General features: G+C 41.5%; 1 protein-coding gene across 3 annotated transcripts in view; it reads left to right on the top strand.

The window, feature by feature from the left end:
• Nucleotides 1–15,769, top strand: part of EVL (Enah/Vasp-like) — a 152,344-nt gene that overhangs the window by 104,593 nt on the left and 31,982 nt on the right. The gene's annotated exons all lie outside the window — the stretch shown is intronic.

The following is a 15,769-nucleotide window of genomic DNA, read 5'->3' as shown; positions in this document are numbered from 1 at the left end:
AGCAAATTTAGATCAATCTTTTTTTCTCCCTGTCGCTGGTAGAGAATGGACTTCCAGTGCTTTTACTTAAGTGTTCTGGTCATGTTGTCAATGGCTTTTTATTTAAAAGAGAGCAAACCCGAGATTCGACTTGTTGGTAGGGTGAAGCATAGCATCTGAGCTGGCTTCTTTGCGCACAGCATTAAAAAAGAAAAAAAAAAAAGAAACTTCTGTTTTGAGGTGGTGTTTTTCATGGTATATACAGTTCTCCTAAAAGGAGGTGCTTCCACTGCTAGGAATCAGGTGGTACATTTTTATAGGGCTCACTGAACATGGCTTGTAGTACATTGGAAAAGAATTAAATCCCCCAAATCAGTCAAATGGCCAAACAGTCCAATAGCCAGGAGCCCTTGGTATGAAACTGCCTCTACAAGAGGAATAACAGCTGCACCTTGTGGGCTTGAAATGCCTTGCAGAGATTAAGGAAAGAAGTCCTTTGTCATGACTGTCTTTCATGAAAGTCTTTCATTAGCTGACTTTCAGGCTTTGTCTTGTCAGAATAGATCTTTGTTTTGGGGTATGAAGATGTGGACACGTTTACAATGATGACTGTGTAGAGAGAGTGTTATTTAAGGATTTATGTTCATTTGCATGTCAGATTAAGGTCCTATGCTATTCCCTGTGTGAATTAAACACAGTTATGAAAGGTACGCGCTTTTCTGATGGATTTCTGTGTTGAATTGCGGTAACATATTATCAGATGAAAGTGCCTGCTCCCATTCATTAAAATCCTTTTGTATATGGAATGGATATAAAAATAGGCTTTGCATTGTATATGCGAATAATGTTCCATATTCACAAGATTTTTATTTCAAAGAAATTATAGGTTTGTGCCATGCACTGGCTTTGTGTAGTATCTTCTGATTTACACATTTGGTGGAAGCCAAATCTGTTGAGACTAGCAGGTTTATAAAACGCTCTCTATTCCTGTTGAAGACTGAGTGTAATACATGAAATGATTGCAGCATGAATGTTTTTTTCTGAATGGCCTGTTTTAATGTGGCTTGCGTGAGAAGCTGTCTCTACTTGCAAATTCAGCTGACCTCTGCTCAATTTCACCTTTCACTTGCAGTTGAGCTTTGCGAAGAGATTTACAGAGCCATTAGATAATTAAATTCAGCATGACAGAAGGCAGATACGTAATTACACCTACATTTTGTTTTATTTTCCAGCTGTAAACTGTGCTAATTTTACTTCCTTCTTTTTTTTTTTTTTCTGAGCAGATCCAAGCAGAAGGGATGGCCTATCTCGGCAATGAGAATTGGTGGTGATTTGTAGTGCCAGCTTAACAACAAGTGCATATTGCAAGTTTAACAGGACAAGTTAGGTTTAATAGTTGGTTTATTAGAATATTCTGATATCTTCATAGTAAGCTGACAGCAGGCCTGCTGTGGGCTCTGGTAGCATTTTCTCTCCTTGTTCTTTCTGCAGAAATGAGGAAGGATGTGTTCTGTTTAGATGTGCTCTGGGACACCATTTAAAGCAAGCTCAGTCATGTATGTGTAGTTACATGCGGTAAGTTACATCTGTGTAATGTCTGATGGGATGGAGTGAGTAACTACTGAGGGGACTAGAAGGAGGATGGAGTACTTTTCTTGGGATTTTTTCTTCCTTTGCTCCCTTGTTCAACTTCCATTCAAGACAGAAGTCCAGTTCAGGAATGAACAAGTGACTGCTATGCAGCTATATGAGAAGACCTGAGCAGCTCAGTCAGTGCTCTGTGCTGTCTTGGGAGTTAAAAACTCTTCATGTCCTTCAAAACCAAACCCTGTCTGCCTTTTTACGAGCCTGCAAGTACTGGCTGCCCTCTGGTTCCAGCTGGTCCAGAGTGTGTATCCAAAAAGCTGTCTCTGTTGGTCTCCGAATTGAAGCCAAAGAGCCTGCCTTGTGGATTTGTCCTGATCGAATGGAAACCATAAGTAAAGTGTATCAGCTAGTCAGGAAGCAGAAATGTATTCTCCAAATCAAACCTTGTCAATGAGAAGAAGATAGGCTTTGTTTTCCACGCTTTTAGTTCAATCATCCTAAAAGCACTAGATGACTTAGAAAATGAAATTACACTCTTTTACCCCTCAGACTGGGAATTTTAAGTCAAATAAACCTTGGCAGAATAATAAATCTATTTATTATTTTTTCTAAATGATATTGAAAGGTTACTTATGAACTGAAAAGAGACCAAGAAATGAGAAATATTTTCCTTTTTAATTTGTGCCTTTTTTAGGACAGTAAAAGATGATAAGTAGAGAAAGTCTGACAAAAAATCTTGTGCTTTGGCACAGAAGCAACATAAAGTCTTTCAGACATCCATATTCTGAAAATTACGTATTTTCAATTGTTAAAGTGGAAGCACAATACAATGATGCTTCCAGGTCTGCTGTTAAAATGCCTCACTTCTGTTTATTCACTCCAGCTCAGTATCAGGACTGCAGCTGAGTGTTTGCTTATTTGTCAAATGCAACAGTTCAGATTTCTGTTTAAGTGGTAGGATTCCAAATGGTGGTGTAGTATCACAGTGCAGAACAGCAAAGTGTTGGCATTGGGAGGTTTGAGAGGACTCACTACGCTGCCAACTTTTTTCCCAAGTGTCCTAAACCCCTGGCGCAGGAAGGAGATGGGCCACGAGACCTCATCTCTACAAAGGCCATACACTGCTCTGTTGCAATGAGCTCTGCAGTTCAGGGCACAGTCGCAGTATCACAGGTAAGAAGTAGTTTATAGAACTGTTTCATTGAGAGTGAAATTGTGACCTCAGTCATTGTGCAGTGTTACTGATGAGAGTGTGACCTCTGGAAGAGAGAGACCTTCATCATCAGGGGAACTTTAGATTTCGCGTTTCCTTGTCATTTGTTGCTTCTTGTCATTCCCATCTTCAGTCAAACATACCTTTGTTTATTCCTCAAGATATCACAAAACAGCATGACAGCTGCACACAGCATGTATATCTGTCAGAAAGAAAGATCACAAGGAAGGATGCCCTTGAGAGACATTGAGATCCTTCTCCCTGAGCACAGCCGCAGTTTCCATCTGCAGTGCCCAGTCCCTCACCCATCCTGTTGTCCCTCTCTGTTAATGGCCCTGGCAGCTGAGAGCCCTGACCTATGCACCATTCTAATTCTTACTTTTCCTCTGGGCATAGACCTGAGAATAACATCTTTTTTTTTTTGCCTTTTTTCATCCTTTCAGAGCATGTCCAGATCTGTTGATTCTTTCTTCTTGTGCTGTCCCTGGGTCAGACTCTGGTCTTTCACATGCACCCTCTCTCAAGTTATGGCAGGGCTTTTTGGGGTGCTCACGGCTGAGATGCCTGGACTGCAGCACTGCCAGCTGCACATCCAGGCAGGCTCCCAGGCAACCCAAATCAGTGGAGCATCACCTGCCAGTCACAGTGGTGGATGCCTCCTCCCTTGGCTGTCACCATTCTTGACCCTGCAGCCTGCATCCCCTCCATGAGCTTGGCACATTCTTGCCTCATCTTCAGTTTGTCTTCAAACAGGCAGCAGTGTTGCCCACAGTCAGTTGGTGAGGACACGCAATGAGAGAGGCACAGGACAGGAAGATTCTTCTGTCATTTTCAGTCTTGCAGCTGCCCCCCAGCTTCCCTTACTCTGCCCCCCTCTTCCCTAATTTTGGACAGGAAGGGCTTGGACAAGGATGGGCATGTGAGGCATCCAGGCAGGCACAAAGCACTAATGGCTGATTCTCCAGTGCCAGGTTGCAGGTACAGTGAGCAGCCCTGGGTCCTGGAGACATAGTGCAGTACGAAGGTTGACAGGAGCTGCTGTACATTACCATGAAATAGAACGCCATGCAAACAGGTGGCAGGGGTAGAAAGAAAGAGCATCCCGGTGTTGTATTCAGACACGTCTCTTGCAGAGAGGAGGTTTCCTATGCAGTACTCCACACACACACACCTGGTTTTTAGTCAGCAGCGTGGAGGTATAGAGCAACCAGCTGCTCTATACTGGAAACCCCTGGACATATGAGGGTGGTCACTCACCACAGGTTGTGAGTTGGCATCTGTGGAAGTACACACATGAATAATCTCTCACCAATACGGACAAGAGATTTGCTTGTTTGTGCCTAGTCCTGTATTTTCAGTTGGGAGTTTAAACGGGAAAAGAGCTGCAAGATCTGTCTGATGTATGACTGTGTGTAAATTGCCATGGTAACCGCTGCATCGCATGTGCTCAAGGCATTTTCCTAAATGCTGCAAGAAGCTGTAGATGCGTTTCTTTATGCAGCTCAAAGCCAAGTTTCATTAAGGCACTAGATGTTCTCTTTTTTCAGTATCTCTTTCCCTTTTCTTACCACTATCAATTTTAGCTCTCTGTTTTTAACTTTCCTTTACAAAGATGAGTGCTGTTTTGCAGTACAGGCCCTTATCTGTACTAAAACGTCCTTTTAATTACAAGAGCAATCATAACCTAGAACAACTCTTCTTTGACACAGAAAGATTTAGAGTAGCGTGTGAGAAGCTGTCATCATTTAGCTCACAACCTCATTTGGGAATTCTGAAGCCTGCAAACAGTGTTCCAGGTCAAAGATCCTGAGCTGTCACATTCTCATGAAATTATTTATTATTAAATGAACATAAATCGTTTGGCTTGGACTACTTTGCTGTAGCATATAGAATAGTATTGTGTCTTTTTGGAATTTTAATACTAAGTCAGCATCCTACTTTTTGGTCCCGTGTTTCATACGAGGTCATCTGTAACAGCAGAGCTTAAATTCAGGAAACCATTTAGGAAAATATGAAGTATACTTATGTACTAAATGCTGAATTATCTTTGAAGTACCTACCTTAATTAAGATCTAAAAGCTGCTCAGTGGACCCCATGGCATCGAGAGATAACTCATTTTGCGATAAAAAACTTCAGATGAAGTTCCTTTATTTGCTCTCCGTATGCTGCAGAAGCCAGTGATACTTGCTTCCTTAATTTCCTCAGTGTCTTCAGACAGCTATTTAGGAACCTCTGGAGATCATCTACTCTGAGCAACTGCTTAAAGCAAGGCTAAATTCAGAATTTGATGAGGTTGCTCAAGGGCTGTTCCCAGTGAGCATTGCCAAGAATGGCCACATGGCCAAGCCCTTGTTCCAGGGCTGTACCTTTCCCACCATGAAACACCTGAGCATGTACACCAGCAGTCAGATTGTTCCTCAGCCTTCCCTTTACTGAGCTGCACAAGACAACTCTCCTGGCCCCTTTGCATGTGCCATTTGCATCCCCCAGACGTCTTCATCAGCCTCCACTGGATCATATGACTGTGTCAGTGGTTCTCTTGTATTAGGGTCCATAGCTGGACCCAGTGTTACAGGTGCAGAGTTGACTCTAGGCCAGTTAGGTACAGAGGAGTTATATTGCCTTTCATCTCAGCTTTCCTCCTTCCAGGCCAGTATTTAAAATATCTTGTCAGGGTGAGAATAGCAAAACACAAATGTTTCTACATTAAGCTCCATCTTGTCAAACATTGGGGGAGTCAGCGTCTCCCTGGCACAGTGCAGAAATCAGTGTGGGAACAGAAGCACACCCAGTGGGGTAGAGCATTTGCCCTGCACCTAGGTAGCTTGCCTGGGTTGCTATGCCACCTTGGCATGCATGACCCTGCCATGTTGAGTAGGCATGCCCTAAGGAAATTAAATAAATGGCATTATTGCTCCATGGACAAGAAGTATTTATCTTAATGTGGGGTATATACCATATCTCAAAATCACAGCTGTGCTTCCTGAGAGTATGGAGTGTGAAGGGTAGAAACTCTAGTGTTTCCTGAAGAACCTGGGAACCAAAGAGCCTTAGAGTTTACCTGCTCACTGTCAAAGTGTTGATAATTATATGTTGAAAGTAATGAACTTGTCAGTATTGTGGGAACCATAGATTACATGCAGATTGCAAACATAATGTTTTAATTACAGCAATCTTAGGTGTTGTCTTGTTTCTCCTTACGTCAGTAAAAGGATCCATTGACTTCCCTTGGGGGTTTTGTGTGGTGAGTGTCTGGTGTTATTGTATTGACTTCATGGTTACTTTTTGTGTAGTAATAGAGTTTTAGATAAGAAACACCAGATTCCTTTATTTCTTTCCATCAGTGACATTTTATGTTTATTAAAGATACGTCTGAACTAGAGAAAAAGGAATGAGAGCAAACTGTATTGTTAAACAGAAGTTGGTTTAGCTATCAGGAATATGCAGACATATCTGCAGAACTCCACTGAAATTTAACAAGTAATTAACCTTATCTCCTCAAATACAGGATACTATTATTAGCAAAGCATTTAATTAGCTGTCCATTGCGATAGAGCTGAAAGCCAAACACCTCATCTGACATTTCCCAAGTAGCCTGTCTGTAGTTCATGGAGCAACACTTTGAGATTGTGTGTCACGTAGAGACTAAGATTTTGCTGCAGGGAGCTTTATAATAATTGTATTACTATTACCAGCCAAAAAAATAAAAGAGCATTTTTTTTTTTAACACTTATAAGACAAATTAAACTGATCTGACTTCAGACATGGAAAGAATTGTCTAACAAATGCCCTAAAAAGGTGAAAAAGTAATATAAACCTTCAGGACGCTTTGAATTGTCCAATACCAGTGTTCCGGCTTCTGCTCCAGCACAGCTAATGAATGACAGAGGGGTTTAAGAAAAGGCTTTTGTGACACATGCTCCAGGTATCAAAACAATTCTGGGTAGGATTAAGATGAATGGCAGGGAGTACTTGTGGAGGGATTTATATAGTAAAGTGCTGATTTCATGTTCTCTTGACTCCTTGTAATGCCAGGAGAGGCAGGGTGCTGGCTCCTGCTCTGCACAACTCAGCTCTTTGCAGAATTGGGTCTTTATCTACCACTTCAAGCATATTGTCCCAGATCAGGCAAGCACGTGACTGTGAAATAAGATGTCTTCACCACTGCCTTCTTCCATGAGATGAAGACAAGGATATTGACAGAGAGAGGGATTTCCCTACGGTTGCAAGAGCAGCACAAACACCCCAAGTGGGAAGACTTCTGTGCTTTGGGTTTCACTGACGCATCCTTGGTGTATTTTGTGTTTGCGTCTGTCTCACACATCAAGGCTCAGGACACTGCAAGGCTCAGGGCTTGGCAGCACTCCTCCCCATCTGGCTGATGGGTGAACTTGCCTAATGAGATGTATGGCCAGAGGGTGTCCCTGCCTCGCAAATGGGAATCCCTTATTAGAAGATCAAGATTTAGTTGCCTAGATTAGGATCAGTCCAGAACAGGGAGTAACTCCATGCATGTATTTGTCATCACCTAGTAAACCGTATCTAAAAATAAAACCAAGACATCATTGACAGTACCCCCCAAGTAAAAGATTTATTAATATGGATAAAAATGTTTATTTTCATAATATTTTTTCAAACAAGAATATTAAGCCAAATAATTGGCGTAATATAAATTACCCATATATATTAATAATCTGCATTTACTGTGTAGAATGGTAACACTGTTTGTAGGAGAGAATATAAAAACTGAAATTCATTGGAGAAATGTTTCGCCGTACAATTAGGTCTGATCCTGCTTAGTGTGGAGTTTCTATTTGTTTAATTCAAGATGATGTGCAGGCAAGACTGCAGAACAAGAAAAATACAAGCATACATTTAATATTACTTACATTGTTTGCTCATGCATACTTAAGTCTTGGTACCATATGATTTCAGATTCTTTTTGTATGTCCGTAATCAATATTTATGGTATATTCTCACTTAAAGTATGTTCTCTCTGTTAAGAAAAGAAACTGAAACCTACCTTGAAGTAAACACAGAAAATAAGATGTATGTTCAGCCCAAACTTTGGTCTTGCTTATGCACATATGGACTGTAGCAATAGCTACAACCAGCTATGTGTATGAAAAACAAAGGGCAGATGCTGCTTAAGCACAACATAAGCAATGTGAAACTACTAGACTTTCAAGGACTTAGACACAGTACATTCAGAACACGTACAGTCCTCATTTCTCATTTCAGCTAGGGAACAGGAAAATGCTGTTTACCCAAGAGGATACGTCAGCGCAGAAATCATCATCATCTAGGCTCAATTTAGCAGGAAATCATGTCCATTGGGTTCAAAGGTGTACCACTGAGTTCCAGGTGAGGGGCTGGTTTTCAATAACATATTTTCATAGAATCATAGAATGGTTTGGGTTGGAAAGGACTTTAAGATCATCTAGTTCCAACCCCTCTGCCATGGGCAGGGACACCTCACACTAAACCATGTCGCCCAAGGCTCTGTCCAACCTGGCCTTGAACACTGCCAGGGATGGAGCATTCACCACTTCTTTGGGCAACCTGTTCCAGTGCCTTACCACGCTCTCAGTAAAGAACTTCTTCCTTATATCTAATCTGAACTTACCCTGTTTAAATCCATTACTCCTTGTCTTATTGCTACGGTCCCTGATGAAGAAAGAATCTCTCTCTGGCACCCTTGTAGGCCCCATTCAGATACCGGAAGTCTGCTATTATGTTCGGCTTTCACTCTTCATTCCTATTTGGGGAAGAAGTGCAAAAGACATCTAATTCTGTGCATTATACTATTAAGGAGTAATAAATTTCACTAATAATACCTTTCATAGTAATAAAACTAAAAATATACTAATAAGTGATTAAATTTTTTTTTGCAATTGAGTAGAAAAATGTAACTTGGTTTGCACATAAAAGCAACTTCAGAAAGTATCCCTGTGTTTGAACATGAGTCATTCTTAAAAAAGCATTCATACCATCTGTCAAAGTTACTTAGCTCTATAACTTTGCCTGTTTTGGATACTTATCTCTTGACAATCATTTTAATGTTTTGTACTGTGTTCCTCTATAAGTTTCTACACTTAGAAGAAGTAAAATTATTAGTGCTGTGTATTTTTTATGTAGCACCCTAGGCAGAAAGAAAGAAAACTGACAAGATCCAACCTCACCTTCGCTTTAATTCCTAGGGAAGGATGTTTCATTATTTTCCCCCACTTTGAAGTGTCTCTGAAATCTCTTTGGCACTGAAATCACTCTCTGAAATCACTTTGGCAGGTCTCTGAAATCTCTTTTTAATGATACAGATGAGAAATAAACATGTAGCGGAAGAAGTCAGCATGCAGAATTTGAAGAACACAAGACATTTTGAGGCTGTGCCATGCAGGGGGATGGGAGCAGCATCTCGGTGTTGGAGGGTGTGCATTCCAGGTCCCTGGGCTCCTGGCCCTGCCTCTGGTTCAGCAGCCAGGCAGGAGTTTCTCTCATTGTCAATGAACCAGCTGTTACAGCAGATGATTGTGCTGAATTTCAGGTCATTTGATAACTAGGGCAGGCAGCCGTGTTTTGCAGTTCAGCTTGGGTGACATGTAGATTAAGAACTTCATCAGCATGATGCAGAAATGCTCACATTTCTCAGTTGCTCAGGTGGGTCTGTACTGGGGGTGGGGAGGGAGTATTCTACCAGGTCCTGTCCTTGGCAACCAGATAACAAGAGCTGCTTCCTGCTTGGCACTTCTGCATGTGAGAAAAGTGCAGGATGTTGCTAGTTTTTCAGCTTTGTTATGAATGACATTCAAGAGTAGTTCTTATTTAGGCTACCACTTAAATCTGCAAGCTGTTTGCAGGCCTGGTAGGCTCTGCTTGGTCGTGTCAGCTGCTTCTTCAGTATGAATTGTGGTGCCAGCTTCTAGACTTGTAAAGAAATTCTTACACCCATGTCAGGGAAGGCAAGGGGAACTTCTGAATTCCTTCAGTGGCTTGGCAATACCTGAGAGGGGATTGCCCACAAGGAGCAGTAGAGGAACAACCTAACCGTGCTTCTTGCTCAAGCTGCTCTTAAGAAAAGTGGCAAGTCTTGCTCGGAGCCAGGGGAAGGATTACTGTAAAATTCTGGGGAAAGCAGCTGGAAATACCATGGTAATTTTCTCAGCTTGGCAGGCTTTTTAGTTTTAATGGATTCCCGGAAGAGTCGAGATCTTTGGTGTAAAGGAAGTGATAACAGATGACTCTAGATTCCTACATTTTTGAGTCAGAAGAGATCAATAAAGCCATCTACTGTAACCTCTGTGTTCAGACCTACAGTGTTCTGAACATGAATTCTTTACCAGGAAGGTAATGTTCTGTTTGTGCTAGAAAGGCATACTTTAGAAAGCCATGGTCTCGATTTAATAACTGCATGTGATAGAGAATCTGTCACTTCCCCAGTTAAGTTTTCCCAACTGGCTCATTATCATCACTGATAAAATACCGTATCTGAAAAGATACGCCTTGCCTCTGAGAGCACTGAGCTCAGGCACTTGCCTCGCTGGTGCTGATACGCGGTTTCCAAACCGGACTGTCTGGTCATCTCAGCACTGGGCAGGATGTGGCCAACGTGCCCTCCAAGTGGGGGATCAGCACAGAGCAGGGCTACAGGGGTATGCTGGGGATCTGAAACAGCACTGCTGTATGAAATGTGGGAAGAAAGGCAGGGCTATGTTAGAGTTCAAGAAATAACCCTGAAGAGCCCTTTTGGTGTGATCAAGGTTGGTTTTAATTAGAAGTTAGTCTGCCCTCTCTTCCCCCAAGCTTCTCATAACGTAGTAAAAATCACCTACAATTCAGAATGGTAAAGAATTAGGGAGAAGACAAAAGAGCAGGGCAATAGGTATTTTGACAGAGAACAGGCTGCTAAAGATGCTTGTCATATTAGAGGTGGCAGCTAAGACTTGTTTTCTGTGTTTCAAAGTGAATACGCCCTTTAAGGCAAACAAGCTATTTTTAACTCTCATTCTGGCAAGTCCTTTTTCCCTGTGCTGGCAGGGAAGATATGTGCCCTGTGTCAGAGTTGTCTCACAACCATAAACCTCATTAGCCTTCTTTCACTAAGGAAAGCCAGATAATAGGACAGAAAGTTGGTCACCCAAGCTCAGTGATTAATAAACCACTCCTCATTTGGGGGCGATGAACAAGGCGGAGGGAAGCTTGTTTCATTTAGGAGGAATGGTCCCATTGTGTGGATGGTAAGATGGAGCCAAACAGGTGTTTATTACTCACTAAGAGGAGCATTTACATGCCGTGTCCCCCACCAAGGCTTACTCTGGCACACCCAGCAGTGAGTCAGGAGTGGTGCACAGAATGGTGAGCCAAAATATAGAGTGGCATTCTGTTTTCTAAACCCTCCCTGAATCTATGGGTATTTTGGTAGAGTCTGTGGCTTAGTCTCTTAGGATTAGACTCATCCCAGCTATATATACACAACTGAAAGTCTGGTGTGGAGTCTCACCCAGGCTCCTCCTGTAATCAGCAGAGACACATGCTGCCAGGGAGGATTCATCCCTCTTTCAGATTGGCACTGATAACTGAGGAGGTTTTAGGAGGCTTGTGACACAACCAGAAGTTTTCAAAGCTGAAACATTTTTTAATTGTGCTCTTTACAGGAGTTTGGGGCTTTTTTGGGGGTGTCAGGCTTTCTGCATTATATGAAATATACATCATAGTCTCCTGCAAAATGGCTGTTTATTCTCAGGGAACAGAACACACTTTCTGAACATTTTCAAGTGAATCATAATCAATTTGCAAGTTTAAATTAATTAAAGTTAGGCCCTCTGAGAAGTATCAAAACTATGCATTTCCTTTACACCAGGTGATCTTAATAGCAGTGTAGCATAGACTTCAGAATTCCACATCAGTTAAATTAATGAATTTTTCTTTGCCGAAGACAATTTAGAAAGCAGTATGTTGTAATACAGGTATGTTACTAGTTACCATCTAATTGTTACCATGCTATGGGCTACTGACAGGCAGCAGCTTAAATAACTTGCAAGTGGGGCAGCTGTTATCAGAAATGACTTACCAGCCTTCATCTTCCCTGTGCAGCTATTTTGCCCCTAGCAGTACCCTGCAAAGAAACTATATGTAAACTGCAAGCATGTCTTTTTTAAATAGTTCAATTTAGTACCACAAACACTGATTTAATCAGAGCATATTGTTAGAGAATGGCATCAGTACAAGATGCTCCAATGCAGATAAATTTCTGGTGGCTGTAATCTTTACTTGAGTTTATGGGTGTTTTCTGGGCATAGTCTGTGAGACTCACATCTGCCTGGAATGCTTCTTGCTCTGTTTCTTGCAGAAACTTCCAGTCTTGCATCCTATTCAAAATTGCTTGTAACTGGAAATACACGTTAGGCTCTAGTTTTGAAATAGATGCTATGCCAGGTGGGTCTTCTCACTCCCGTGGGTGAGTCTTGTTTCAGGCACCTGAATCAGGGCTGTCCATATAAGAAATGAAGGTTACATGCTGAATTCCTAGGTCAGTCTTACTCCCTTGTGCCAGTATTGCAGATAGTGATATTCAGGAGAGGATCCGTCAGTATGGGCTCGGCCAAGGTCTTTGTGCAGGGAGCAGCTCCAGAGAGACGAAGTGTGAAGATGAGTGGGGTGCTTTCCCCCAAGTCTTAAATCTGCTCCATACAGTCTTACTGCAACAGATTGCTGGGGTGTGTGAATGTGGTGTCTGTAGACTATGTAGTGGTGGGGAACACTTGAGTTCTTTTTGGCATGGCACCCAGGAGTCCTTTGGAAGTGACAATGGAAATGGATGTAAAGAGCAGAGAAAGACAAGTTAAGCCTGATTCAGTGTAATTGGCTTTTACAGGTAGAACAAAATATTTGACATTGATTCTCAACAAAATAAACTGGTTTCCATCTTCAGGACTACAATGATCTGGGCAATGGCATGACAATGGTGTTTTTAGTATATTTGCCCAGCTGAAGAACTTAGAAGTTCAGTGTTCTCCTTGAGTGTTTTCCAGAGCTCTCTAGAGTACAGATCTTCTCAGAGTGTCAGTGGCTAAAGTCACTACTAAAACCATTAAACCAAGCATTCAGTTCACTTCCTAGTGTTACTTCAGTTTTGGCACAGCCTCTGAGTTCTTAGCTGTCTGTGTGCTGTTCAGTGCCTCCCCAAGTATGGATAATAGATATTTAGACTAAAAAAGGAAAGCAACTTTTTCAGTTAAGGGCAAAATGTACAGAAAGTAAAATGACACAAGTTTTATCAGCTGCCTATTGGCTATATGTGCACAGTCTCCAGATACAATCAGTAGGTGCTCAAACAGATAATTACCATCTTTCTGCAAAAGGGTTCACATAGGAGAGCCACCTGCGTGCCTGCTACCACTTGCAGGATCAGAGCTGTTCTTTATTTTTACTGCTGCAGATTGTGGAATTACACTTTTCCAACTTCTGTTTGGAAAAAAGAAGCGCTTTTCTAGCACATCTCCTTTCAGAGGACTGCTGCACCAGGTAAGCGCTGGGCATCGAGATTTGTCAGCCTTTGTTACAGACTCAGTAGTGATTTATATTTGTCAAAATGCAATTTGCACAATTGATTTCCTCTTGCAAGGATTGCAGGAGCAGTTAGCTGAGGAAGTGTTTGCCTTCTAGTCAGCTGGTACTGGTTCATGCTCAAAATAGGATCAGGGCTGTTTTTATACTGGAGTACTAGATGGTCAATTGAGTTGTTACTTAAAATCTTTGCAAGTGTTGCTCATTCAGGGATCATCTGTCCTGCCACAGGCAAGCTGGCTGAAACCTTTGGGAAGGCAAGAGTCAAATTATGATAGAAAGAAAGTAGGGTTTAAGGGTTTTATACCCAGTACCAAACACTGCATGGCAGAGTATCACTTAGAAGTGACTTCCATGCAGCTGGTGGCACATTTGCCACACCTTAGGAATCCCAGTACAGGTGTTACAAAAACGTTTGGTCACAGTGTTTTCAGCCACACCTGAATTACTTTTTCCCGTACTTAGACCAACACTGAGAGCATCCAGCAAGTCATAACTTTGTCCGAAGTAGAAAGCAGAGGTGGTCATACTTCCAGGGCAGCTGCTTTCTCAGGTTCTTTAGTTATTTTTCCTGTGATCCACACTGCTATTTCCCACTTCTGGGAGGTCACCTTATGGCTGATGTGATCGTGGATCCCAGTCTTCATTTTAGAGTCAGAAGTGATGGTGGAGTCCCTGGGGGAACCTGTTTCCTGTCCGTATGTACTTTCCTTGCAGATCATCTAAAGCCATACTGTGCCATTCAGTCATCTTGTGGCACTGGCTCTGCTGCCCCACTTTGTATTAAATGGGCTATTCAAAAATATTATGTTAATTTTAGGGTTGAGTAGAGGGAGAAGTAAGCATACTCACTCATTTTCCTGTTGCATGGCAGACTGTTGGCAGGGTGTTTACTGTGCCAGTGGTAAATCTGCACAAGGAACTTCAGGAATTTGTTAATCTCAATTAGATTAGTCTGAGATGCTGTTTGGCCTTGAAGGCTATTTTTCAGCTTTCTATTAGTCATGAGTGTATTTAACTCCTTAGACACCACAATCTTAGTGTGTAAGACAATAATAAAGAAAACGTGGGGTATCAGATAGTTTTGGCCAATTAAGTAACTGAGTTAGACGCATTCTTAGGACAGAATGAAGTTGTTTACAGATTCACTTATTATTTTTGTATATTTTTTCTAAGTGTCAACATTGTGTAGTACTATTTTCTTTTGAAAGAGCAGGTGGTTCTGGAGGTGGCGCAGAGTAAGTCAGTGCTCCAGAGATGAGAGCTGGTATTTTACACCAGCTAGATGCTTCTCTTCATTGTGAGATATAGGAGGAAAGCACAGGAGAACATAAAGGATTTGGAGTGTCTTCAAAACTGAGAATGCAATGATGTGATCATACCTTTTTCTCTAGAAAAGTAGAGTTCTAATGATAAAACATAGTCTACAGTTCTATCATTTATATGCCAATTTTGTTTATTTAAATGTATTTCTGGATTTTTTAAAACCTGCAGAAAGTAATTACATAAGACCATTGGCATTTATGGCTATGGGAGCCTGAATTTACACTCAGGTTTGGATGTAATAATCCTGTTTGCTTATGTGCCTCTAATAGCTTTATAAGCCAGCAAGCAGAAAACAATGAGCATATGCAGGTAGAATTTAGACCATCTGTGTGCCATAGTGGAAAAGATAGTTTGCTAGTAACAGAGTTTTTGCTGCCTCAAATATTGAATAGTTAATATTTGTTTTGCTGCATCTGATAGTGGAGCATACCTAAGAGGTATCAGTATTGTAGACTTACAATGGGACATAAATAATTCATAGCAACAAGCATTAGAAAACATATGATAAGCAGCTTTGCTATTAGAATATCTATGTTGTAGGAGGCAAGGTGCAGGGAGAGAACAACTACTCAGTTATCCTGAATATGTATCGTTTAAGAATAGGAATGGTTCTGATACATTGCAAGGTAGTTATGAACCTGTCTCCACCTGGGGTTTCACCTGCCCTACCCACAGGAAGAGGCTTATAGTTTTTATTCAGTATATTCTAGAAATTACGTATTAGATAAAAGAGCTACCTTATGAGTTCAGTGGGTCAAAACATTAATCGATCTAAATCAGAGTAGTGTCACTGGGGGCTACTGAGATACATCCCCTTAAACTAGCTATGACATTGCTAGGTGAGTACAAGATTGGGCTGTGTAAAGTCCAGTGTAGATGGAATAATGCAAAGGCAAAGAGAAGGGAAATAAATGGGTCAAAGGACTGGCGATAAGGCGAAAGTGACAATCTAAGTACTGTTTAGTCAGCCTCCTCATACAAACAGTCCATTAACTTCAACCTGATTGCCTCTGTGAGACCTGCTGTACTTACACAGAGAAGAGGAAAGTGATTAGCAGACAGACTAGAAAGGGACAGAAGTGTTGGGATCACAGGAGATC

The sequence above is a fragment of the Lathamus discolor genome, chromosome 6 (genome assembly GCF_037157495.1).
Source record: "Lathamus discolor isolate bLatDis1 chromosome 6, bLatDis1.hap1, whole genome shotgun sequence".
Lineage (NCBI taxonomy): Eukaryota > Metazoa > Chordata > Aves > Psittaciformes > Psittacidae > Lathamus > Lathamus discolor.
The sequence above is the reverse complement of the archived record's forward strand: the minus strand, read 5'-3'. Positions and strand labels throughout refer to the sequence as shown.